The following is a 12353-nucleotide window of genomic DNA, read 5'->3' as shown; positions in this document are numbered from 1 at the left end:
GGCCTCTGACAGGGTGGAGGGGTAGGAGGTGGTGATGGTGTTGTAGGGGGTAGGAGGTGGGTGGTGGCGATGTGGTCCCAGCGTGTGTCTGTGGAGCCCCGGGCGGTCGACGTTGACGGATGGGCCTCTGACACGCTCATTATTCTGGTCCTTACCCTCCTCGGGGCCTGACTTGCCCTCACCCCCGCCCACCAGAAACTCTCTCTCTCTCTCTCTCTCTCTCTCTCTCTCTCTCTCTCTCTCTCTCTCTCTCTCTCTCTCTCTCTCTCTCTCTCTCTCTCCACTTTGTGTCCCACATGCTGATAATTTCATGTACCACTACGTATACTTCGATGTTCTGTAACTGTGTAATGTACTACCAGGGAGTTTTGTGTTTCGTGATTTTTTTTTTTTTTCATGCGAGTATTTACACACGTTTGCGGAAGTAATTGAGTAGTTCAGGTACAGTGAACTAGAGGTCAAGTCGTTGGTGCTCGTTTGGCCCAAGAAGGTCGCGCGTTGATAACTCGTTCAGCTTGGAGGGTGTGGTGTGTGTGACGAATGCAGGTACGTGTGGCGGAATGCTGCACACTGAGAGTGGGCGGGTCTGGTGGAACGTTGATTTCTGAGAGTGGGTGGGTCTGATGCACTGCTGAGCGCTGAGAGTGAGCGGGTCTAGTGAACTGCTGAGCGCTGAGAGTGAGCGGGTCTGGTGGACTGCTGAGCGCTGAGAGTGGGCTGGTCTGGTGAACTGCTGAGCGCTGAGAGTGAGTGGGTCTGGTGGATTGCTGAGCGCTGAGAATGGGCAGGTCTGGTGGAAGGCTGAGTGCTGAGAGTGGGCGGATCTGGTGGACTGCTGAGCGCTGAGAGTGGGCGGGTTTCGGTTATAAAGGAATGTTCGAGTACCTGTGCGGTGTGGCTCCCAAGTTACATAATTCGTGTTAAATCTTCAGCGTCGATTTGACTCGAAGTTTTCACTCCCTGTTATACATGACCTGAGCTTTGTATGTGGACGTCTGATGTACTCGCACTCAGTGCGGGTACATACTGTAACTGCAGGTCACGTATGTAATGTCACTGTAACCTTTTGAATTAATTCAAATGTTAACTGTTCGCTACACTGTTCTGTACATGAGCCAAGTCCAAGCACACTCGAGTACTCGATGTTACTGCAATACCCGATGTAAATATGATTTGTTTGTGTATATATAGAGAGTGAGTGTCAAGTTATGCGCCTCGTACACGGTAAATGTTAACTTGTTGTATACTACACATATGCCATGAATACCCTTTTCATCTCTGTGACAGGAAAAGGGACCCTCTTAGACCCCAGACCCACTGGGACACACCTGTCACCCTCCTCTGTTGATATACTGTGCCTATTGTGCGCCATGTTCTTGCCTGCCCTTAATCATGTCCCCTTCACCCTTACTAACACAGAATTGCTTTGTCTGTAACAAATAGAGAAAAAGAATTAAAAAGAAAAGATGAATTGGGTGACACACAGGTTTGAGAATTATGGGTTTATTTGGCGCGAGTGTGTGTAAATTTGTGATGTAAGTCTGTAGGTTTCTCTCTCTCTCTCTCTCTCTCTCTCTCTCTCTCTGCAAGTGGTTGCATCGCGATCGAGAGAATTAACAAAGCAGGGCTGTATCATCGTCATTAGACGGGATGGGGGTTCGGTCACTCTCATGGATTTTTCAGCTACAGAGGGAAAACATGCACCTCCCTGCTCCTGTGTGGAGCGCAGGCTCGGAAGCTGAAAGGAGCCCTGTAAAAATTGGGCGTAGGGTTATGTAACAACAGTGATATGTGTATGATGTGTGTACACCCACAAACACACCCACGCCCGTGTGTTTACGTGCTAACTCAGCCACCGACCTTCACCATGTACCTGCTGTTTTTCCTCACTGTGGCTTACTGGTTTATTGGGCATAAAGTTATTATTATTCAGTGGAGCTGAATACCTGGCAGGAGTTTTGCTTTTGATGTTCTTGGCCTAGGTCTGATCTGGTGGTGTTGTTGCTGGGTGGAGTCTTGAACTGTTCTGGTGGTGGTGGTGTTGTTTAGTGGAGCCTTGAACTGTTCTCGTGGTGTTGTTGCTGGGTGGAGCCTTGATTTGTTCTGGTGATGTTGCTGGGTGGAGCCTTGATCTGTTTTGGTGTTAGTGTTGCTGGGTGGAGCCTTGATCTGTTTTGGTGTTAGTGTTGCTGGGTGGAGCCTTGGTGTGTTCTGGTGGTGTTGTTGCTGGGTGGAGCCTTGATCTGTTCTGGTGGTGGTGTTGCTTGGTGGAGCCTTGATCTGTTCTGGTGGTGGTGTTGCTTGGTGGAGCCTTGATCTGTTCTGGTGGTGGTGTTGCTTGGTGGAGCCTTGATCTGTTCTGGTGGTGGTGTTGCTGGGTGGAGCCTTGATCTGTTCTGGTGGTGGTGTTGCTTGGTGGAGCCTTGATCTGTTCTGGTGGTGGTGTTGCTTGGTGGAGCCTTGATCTGTTCTGGTGGTGGTGTTGCTTGGTGGAGCCTTGATCTGTTCTGGTGGTGGTGTTGCTGGGTGGAGCCTTGATCTGTTCTGGTGGTGGTGTTGCTTGGTGGAGCCTTGATCTGTTCTGGTGGTGGTGTTGCTGGGTGGAGCCTTGATCTGTTCTGGTGGTGGTGTTGCTTGGTGGAGCCTTGGTCCGTTCTGGTGCTGTTTATGTTACGAAACTCCTGTTTCGGACAAGAGTCCCTATCAAGGATGGGTCTTGATTAAGATGTGAAGAAGGTTAATGAGAGAGTAGAAAAAGAAAAGTATTTTACGAACTTTGGAGGAATTGAAAACCTTGCATTTCAATGAGAAAAAGTGTTTTAGGAATTTCGAAGGAAGTGGGAAAAAATGCCTTTTGAAGAGGGTTAGGTCATTGCTGTTTGGAAAGGCATAGGAGGTGGGGTTTGGGAGAAGGAAGAGAGTTTCGAAGGTTCGAGTTGTAAGGAAAGAATGAGATCAAAACGGCCCAACCTTGTGAGTTACTGGACGACACAGCGCACGTCTGTTCTTGTACTGCTGTTGCTTAGTGGATTCTTGGTTTGTTCTGGTGCTGTTGTTCCTTTATGGAGTCTTGGTGTGCTCTGGTGCTGCTGTTCTTGGGAGAAGCTTTGGTCTGTGTTGTCTGGGTTTCTGCTGCTGAATGAATCTTTGGTTTGTGCCGTTACTGTTGGCACGCGAAGTCCTGGGCATGACTGTTGCTGCAGTGATACAATTTGGATGGAAGTGTGTCGTGTTTGCTGCATCATTTTTCGCTCTTTGTTGACTTAGTTCTTGTTGTTAAAGTTCTTTTGTTGTTATGTTTCGTAATGTTTCATAATCTGGTGTTGGCCGCCACAGTAACGTGTTTCGCTTATTTCAGAATAGATTATGGGATGTACTTTTCTTCCTCCTCTTCCTCCTGCTTTTCCTATTCGCTCTTCTTCACTTATTCCTGCTCGGGTGTGGGTTACTAGTTCACTTTATTATGCATATGACCTGCGATTGTACCGCTGCATCAGTAGTTAGTGCCACTGTACAGCCTTGATGTGTACCACACCTTCCTCCCCAAGTTAGCGTGGAGTTCCAGGGTAGCTCGCTGGCTTGGGGTACATGTTTCAGGACGACTTGATTCCAGCACATAAAGGCTGTACGTAGGTGCTGACCCGTTTTCTACTGTGCTTATATCAGTGTACTGAATACATAGGATCTTCAGTCTACCTCTGTAACTTGCCTCATGATCACCTTTACTTGGATATCTTCGATTCACTCATATTTTGCCGTGTGCCGGTCATATATCTGCCACAGCCTACGGAATGGTGAATTAAATGATTAAACTAAACACAGAAAGATGGGCAGCAAGTGCGCTGTTGTTGAGCTGGCTATGTGTCCCCCTCGCTTCGTGGGGGATGTTCTCGTCCTTCCTGTGATGTGGAACGAGACGTAGAAATCACATATCTGATTTACCCTCGTCGCTCAACCCTCCGTGTGTTCTAATGACAGTGCACTTGCTTTTTTTTTCATTCCCAAGGAAATTGCGTTTTTGATTTAAACGTACGGCCTGCCTGATTCTGTATTATCATTGGAGTTACTTATGGAGTGAAATCCTTGTCGGGAGAGTTATGTTTGCCTCATCATGCGATGCGTTGGAGTCGAAATTAGTGGGACGTTATTGGATATGTCCTTGAGTCGATGGTTGGAGTCTATCACTGGAAAACAGGAAGAGGAGTGTATTAGTTGAACAGCAAGCAGCAGCATTATACGGTCATTTGATACGTGTTTCAGCTTGCAGGGCAGCAGTACAGCAGCTACGCTGATGCAGCATTTGATGTTACAGCGGCAGCGCCCGAGGCTGTTGGCACAAAAAGGCTGTGTAGTGCGTGGTGGTTGGAGCTTCCAGACTGTGGCGGTGTCGAGGGGCTGGGGAGGCGCGCGTGCCAGCAGCTTCTGGACCATTCACCACAGACAATAACCGTTATGACGCCCACGCCCACACCCACGCAAAGCCGTCTGCCTCACCACACTGCCAAGCCATTCTCATGAAAACAATAGCGACTCTTGCTCGACGTCTGAGCCTTATTTATGGGTAAAGTGTATGGCGGAGGAGGGGATAAAGTGAGTGGGATGTGGGGGTCTCGTGGCTGTACCACCGAAAACCCATAATGATCACATATATCCCACAGTAATACGTGATTTATGAGATCGAGGTTGCAAGTACGCGGCCGATAAATGTCCCTCAATCCGATTTATGGAGGTCCAGTTTCCGCCTAAGTCACGCGTACATGCCAATGTGAACAGCAGGTGCCACGAACCAAGAGTGAAGTGAGGTAGATTACTCCTGCCCCCACAACACCTGTACTGTTGCCCCCATAACACCTGTACTGGTGCCCTCACAATATCTCTTTCGGTGTCCCCACAACAACTTGTACTGGTACCCTCACAACGCCTGTTCTGGCGCCCTCTCAAAACTTGTACTGGTGCCCTCAGTACAGGTTTTGATATTAAACGGGTTGTGTAGTATGACCGTCGCTTCCAAAATGCAGGATACACTGTTTTCTTCCGGTAGAGACGAGCGTACTGTATACATATTCCATCTTTATGAGGACAAAATGCTAAAGGAAATCCATGGAAACGTAGCAAGCTATAAAGGTGGACTTGACCTGGGCTCCAAAGGTTACTTTGGCGATGTGTTTAACAGCCCCTCATGGTCCTTCGATACGTCGTTAGGCAGCAGCGACCGGCCACTGCCGCTAGGAAGACGGTTAAAGAATGTTAGCGGAAAAAGTAAGGGATGGCAGTGTATTCATCAAGGCGCTACAGAAGAGGAACACACACTCACTCAGTAGACGGTGGGCGTGACTGTAGCGTGATTTCTATCGCAGGACGGTCAATACAGACCTCGAGTAATGGCCTTTATTAATGACCGTGTTGTTGATCCTGGGGAAAATTGTACAGTGGGAGTTACCACGAATAAAAGAATTGCTATTAAAACAGTTCCCCCTTTCTATCTTTTTTTTCGTCTACAGTTGAGAAAAAAACAATGCAATGTGAAAATAGATGAAACAGAAGATCTGAGGGTTTGTGGTGAGATTATCCATTTCGGGTCAGTTATAGTATTCTAAGCTCTATGGACGAGGGTAGAACATCTACATTATTGACGGGGATACCATAGGAAGAGAACTTATAGGCAGAGCGTCATTAGGCCTATTGTTCCGTATACGTTCAAGAGAAGGGTGGAGTGAGAGGGAGTTGTGTTCTTCCTCTTCTATTTATTGATTAATCTCTTAGTTGGCGCTTCAGAGAGGATCACAAGCTGGATTTTGTGACCCTTGACGACCCTTAAAGCCTATGATGATGATCTTCGAAACACTTTCTTTGCTCTGTAGACCCAGACAGCTGTAGTCTCTCTTCAAGGCGGGCCAAATTGACACATTCGAAAATGTAGTTGAATCATTGATACCGGACACCGGGTGCATGTGGTTACGTAGCGAGTCTTAAAGTCACTTTCGGCCAAGTTGTGTCAAAGTGAACGGACGAAAAATAGAGCACAGTTTTGTCAATGAAGGTCTTCCTCCAAAGGAGTCATTCCTTTCCCGGCTACTGATCGTGCACAGCCAAGAAGCTCCGTGATCCCTACAAAACGGGGATTATGTAATTGTATGGTTAAGAAATGTCCAAAAGGAACAGAGAAGGGGGCCAGGTGAGGATATTCCCTCAAAGGCCCAGTCCTCTGTTCTTAACGCTACCTCGCTAACGCGGGAAATGGCGAATAGTTTGAAAGAAAAAAAGATATATAACACGTTACATACAGGGAATCGTTCGATATGATGTTAACTGTCTTATGAGGGTGTTAGAAAATGACAAAACTGCGTATATATAAACACTATATTACATTTTACTGTCGGAATTATAACATTACGCGAGTTTTACGCACTGCAAGAAATGCGTTACTTTGTACTTCACAAAATTAGATAAAAATGTAGTTCCATCAATGACGTTACTCTCCTCCGTCCATCATAATTTTAACTTGTCGTCCATGACTGAAACCTGTAATCACGAGTTTAATTAAAAACATGAAAGCAAGTAACGTAACCATGACATGGTGATAATGTTGTGAGGCTCTTCTTTTCGTTTCATAATTCCCTTGCTAACCTCACAACCTTGCTCGTATTTATATTAACGGTCGACTTTCTCATTTCACACACACTCCCAAATGCAGACATTATCTCACATTCCCGCCCTTAACAGTCTGCAACCCGCCTCTCTTCAAGATTCTGGCTAGTATTTTCCTCGCTCTCCACCCCATCCATAAGCAGATTAAACAGCCATGGTGACATTACACACACTTTCTGTAGACCCACCTTCACCTGGAGCACTCATCCTCCTCTCTTCCTATTCGTTCACACGACTTACTTTCCTGATTAGATCTCCTCGCTGAGTTTAGTCGCTTTCCTCCCACACCTTCCACAGGGGATCTCTGTCAAGCGCATAACATACCGTTTCCAGATTCAAAGGTTTCATATATAACCCTCTCTTTATCCAAGTATTTCTCGCACAAATTATTCAAACACCTGATTCTCAAAACCGTTATCATTCCCGAGGTCACATTGCTTCTCCCCCCCGTCTGGTGATCATTGCATGCTACAATCCTGTCCTGTCTGTATTCTCACGTACACCTTACCAGGTATACTCAACAGACTTGTACATCAGTGATTCGAGCCCTCACTTTTGTCCCCACTGCCTTTATGTAATGGCACTTCTGTCTGTCCTCAGGAATCCCGCTTTAGGCCATACATACAGTGAAAATCCTTTTTAACCAATCAGCAGTATTGCCAACACCTTTCTTCTCTCTCCCATCCATCCATCAAGACTTTCTCGTTTCGCGTTCCTCCTCATCCCAAACACCCTACATCCGCCGCTTAGACGTATGAAACACTCAACAGTCCCTCAAAATACTCTCTCCATCTCAACTTTTTCTTTTACCAGATCCTACTTCCCCTTCTGCTCTTCTCATTGATGCGCTCTTGTTCGTCTCATCATATCCACTTCTATTTATTCTCCCCTAAAGTTTCCCTATAACATTTTACACCACTTTGCCCACTTTTTCATCCTCATGTACATCGCCCGGTCACTCTCACTCCTTCCCTGCAGATCCAAATCTCTCGTGGTATCTCCTCACACAGGCCACTTTTTCAAGCCCACGTTATATATTCTTTTTTTCTAAAGCCACTACCAATTTTTACACTAGCTTCCACCAAGAAGTGATAACGCATCCCATCATATGCCCTTTCAGCACATTCACATCTGACTTACTTTCCTTTGCGTACCTGTCAGATATTACATAATCGTCATTATATCAGGGATCAGTGTATTGGCTGTCCTTAAAGCGGAGGGTGAACAGGTAGGTTGGCCTTAAGCAGTCTGTTCTATCAAGGACTCGAACCTCGGCCCCAAAGACTCTTGGGTCGCACCGGCTACTGCACCTGGGAGACTCGTGTGTGTTATGGGGGGGGGAAGTTTTACACTCGTGTTGCCGTTTCTTTCACCTGTATACATGTACCATGTCATTAGTCTGATACACACACACACACACACACACACACACACACAATCCAATCTAAGCCAGGTATCCATCTATCATCCAGCCCCGAGGGGAGGATGAATGGGTGAGTTAGCTGTGGGTCGACTGCCCGCACCCAGGATTCGAATCCGGGCGGGCCCCTGTGAAAAATCACGGCTAGTGCAGCTACATCAAGGAGTCCCATATGCACTGTACTGGGAAGGAGTTGTACGTTATGGGAGCCCATGTCGTGAGTGCTCTTTATTATCACAGAAACTCCTGAATTTATGGATGGTGACTGCGTTAATCATTTACCGAGTCAGTCTGTCACATTCATCCACTACTCTGAAGCGGTAAATGTGTTTCTTTACATCCGTATTTACAAGTTTCTTATCTTACGTCGTCTGGTTGATCTTTCCCCACATCTCTCAAAGTACTGTACACTGTCCACTTCATCGCTCTCTTGTAAAAACTGAAAAGTTGTGATCAGGTCACCCCTCAGTCTATTCTCTTCCAAGGTGGGTAAATTTAAAACCTTTGGTGTGTGTGTGTGTGTGTGTGTAAGACGCTTCAAGACGTCAGGTTGAGAGCTGATCCACCTTGATAAGCCGTTATTACTTCACCTTAAGCTATAATTAATCACAGCCACAATATAGTATGCATAAAATCTAGTCATATATCTCCTCTTTCTCATCGGGATCATGATTAAAGGCCTCTCCCACCTGCCTGCCTCTCCTACCTCCCCTTCGTCCCCTCCACTCCCACTCCCCTCACCCCACTCCCCTCACCACACTCCCCTTCCATCCATTACCTCCATGCCATACACCCCCCATACCCTTCCCCCCTCCCCACTGAGATTACCTTTTTTCACAGTGGATTGTATATGGAAAGTGTCGTATGGCTGGCGGGTCACAAAGTACCGTACTTAATGGCCGGTTTGTGGTTCTCCCCCTCGCTGCCTTCACCACACACTCCCCTCCGCCCCACCTTAGCCAGAGCCACACACTCCACCCATCACATCGCACTCATCAATCATGGTCACGAAAAGGAAAGAACTGTGGCCTAATTAGGCAGGTTGTCAGCCATGCCCACCGACGGCCGGTCATTTCTACCCCTGACCTCCGCCACGCGCCGTGATCGCCAGGCTCGTCAGCCACTGCACAGACTAATCACAACACAGTGTCAGGCATCACGAGAAACCAGCCTCCGTCATCACAGTTAGCGACTGCTACGTATCAGAGGCATTATCGCCCTCCACGACGCATTGTTAGCACTACCCACACACGTTGCAGTCACCACCACCTCAAAAACGGCCGTCTCCACAACATGTACCACCCTTGCACGCTACCACGACTACCATTGCATAGACCCGTCATCACCACCTCACCATCAAGCTACCTCAGCACCATAAACCACTTCAGCACCGTACCATCACCATCATCATAGTAAAGACGTCTGCACTACAGACACCACTACCTCCACGCTGCAAACCACCACAGGACGCCCCCATCACTGTATTCTAGAAATGTCACTACGAAGTCGCACCCTCACCACGCACCACAATCCCAGTCGCACACACCAACACTGAAGCCTCGGACACCCACCAGCACTTAATGTTTATCTAGTTTACTGCCAGTACCACCACAGTTATGTATGACAGCCTCCACCTACCACAACCACAAACTCCTCTGGTGGTGTTCACGATTGCGTTAATAAACACCACAGCGGCCACCTCCTGCCGCGTCTATCACCTACCCAGAGAAGAAGAGCATGACCACAGCGCCTATGCGCACACACACACACACACACACACACACACACACACACACACACACACGCGCGCGCGCGCGCGCGCGCGCGCGCGCACATTACCACCACATACTCCATGATCACAACATACTCCTGGTGCCTCACTGCAGGACCATCTCTACCATACGTACCATCATCAAATACACATACCATCGCCACTGGCACCACCATCTCACACGTGACTGCCAGAGTATCACAGTACAAACCGTGTGAAAAATTCGTAAACTGAATAACATTTGAAGCCGACGCTCTGTCTTGAGTTCCTTCATGAATAACCCACGACCACCGGAGAATATCATAGATGTTAGCGTCAACGCGACGAACTTGGAGGAGCGAGTTGCGGGGTTCGCCTCATGTACTCACCCACCCACCCCGGCTCCAGGCTCCGAGGACACTGTTTTCATAAAGACATGCAGAGAGCCAGTCTCGCCAGCTCCAGAGTTTCTCCAGGAGGAGTAGTATGGCTGCTCGTATCATCTCGGAAAGTTTGCAAGCCACTGACATAAACCTGCCTCGCAAACAGGGAGCGAAGCAGTTCCAAGAAGACTGCAGGCCAGTAGCACTAACTTTGCACTGTGCAGTTTTTATTTATGGCTGCGTAAAAGCAGAATCGCCGGATATACGACATTAAATCTTTTTTGGTCCTTAACCAAAAAGATAGACAGGAGCCTGTTTAATGTAGCCTCTATCCTCTCCTCAGGCATGTTCAGTCATTATTTAACTCTACTACTGATGTAGTCTTATTCTTCTCTAATTGTACCTTAGATGATTCCATGTCTTTTCCTCCTCCTCCTCCTCCTCCTCCTCCTCCTCCTCCTCCTTCTCCTCCTCCATCTCTTCCCTTTGAACCTATGCTCTCTCTTACATTTTCCTCACTTGGGTCTTCTTAGTGCTATCTCAGCTTCATTGGGACGAGGCATATGGCCCAGATGGCATACCTCTTTGAAATCTAAGGGACTGTGCCTCTGAGCCAGCACCTATCCTTGACACCTGTTTAGTTTCTAGATCATAACCCAGGTTTTCCCTTACTTTTCAAAGCATAACATGGTGAGGTCCTTTCTTAAGAAAGGAGGCCCTTCGAACCCTTTCGACTGTGTCCTCATTGCTCTCACTTTTGCTACCCCCAAAGTCCTTAAGACTATCTAACTCTCACTTTCTCAGACACTTAGAACCCCATTCCTTTGTTTCTGATCACCAATACGGCTTTTGTGGTGCCATGTCTATTGGCGAGTTGGTGATCTGTCCAATCTAACTCGTATCCGATCCTCCTCGCTCAGGAATTTTAGTGAATATTTCGTAATGGCCCTCAACGTTTCCAAAGCATTTTGTGTTGTGTGGCGTAAGTCTTTTGCTTTCTAATCTTCTTTCCTTTGGCTCTTTTTTCTGTTTTCTACTGTATAGCTTTCTTTTTTAATCTTATCATTGCAGTACTCACTGATGGAGCGACATCATCTCTTTTAACCTTCCTGCCTAATCTTAGAGTCATTCCTATAAACACATCTGAGTAGATCTGATTATTTGCTTTATTCTTTCGCTTGCCAGGTATCTTCCTCTTTCCCGAGATGGCCATTTATTGCCCTTCCTTAATAGGTCACCATACAAACAAGTAACCAACACAAGACAGGACGATATGAATCATTATAAAGACGGACAATCTTCCCTCCTCGTATTTGCGCGTCTATCATGCCAAGTTTCGAGGACATCTTGAAGGGGATGAAGATCTGAAGGAACTCACCGACTTTTCAAAGGCTTTGGATAAGTTAGGCCTCGGCGACATTGCTCACAAAATAAGTGTTAAGTGAATGGGCGGCAAATATACTCGGTATGTGTCCAGTTAGCTGACAATTTTGTTCCAAAATGCACTAGTTAGTCCTGCCAAACCCAGTGCATCAGCTGTGAAAATTTCCATCTCTTCATCTCTGGACAATATCCCAATCGACGTGAAAGTCCTCACCCTCAAGCACTCTGGAGACCTTGCAGTCAGACATCAACAACATCTCTCAATGGGCCGGTGATGATATGAGACGGGTTAAGGAAAATGTTGCAACTGCTTCGACACGGAGGGAGAATGAACAGGTCAGAAAGAGAATTACGTTTATATGCAGCATTTCTTTTTTTTCCGCGTGCCAATTTGAGTCATCTTCCTTCATTCTAGTTTGTACAGGAAACATGCAAGTTCTACATACTGTGATAACCAGGACACACCAGATCACCATCACCACCATCACCGTCACCCATGCGCCAATACCATCACCCTCATGACCCACCATTACCACGCACCACTACCACCACCGTCACCACCACCACCCATCATTAGCCCCATCATCACCACCCATCATTACCATCACCGTCACCACGCACTATCACTACGCATCACTATCACCGGCGTCACCACCCATCATTTCCACCAACGTCACCACGAAGTCATCGCCGCAACATACCGTCACACTCAAGCTTGACGCATCGAAGGTTCAAGCTCCACCATCATCATCATCTCCACCACTACCCC

The sequence above is a fragment of the Panulirus ornatus genome, chromosome 1 (genome assembly GCF_036320965.1).
Source record: "Panulirus ornatus isolate Po-2019 chromosome 1, ASM3632096v1, whole genome shotgun sequence".
NCBI lineage: Eukaryota > Metazoa > Arthropoda > Malacostraca > Decapoda > Palinuridae > Panulirus > Panulirus ornatus.
This window is presented reverse-complemented; position numbering follows the sequence as displayed.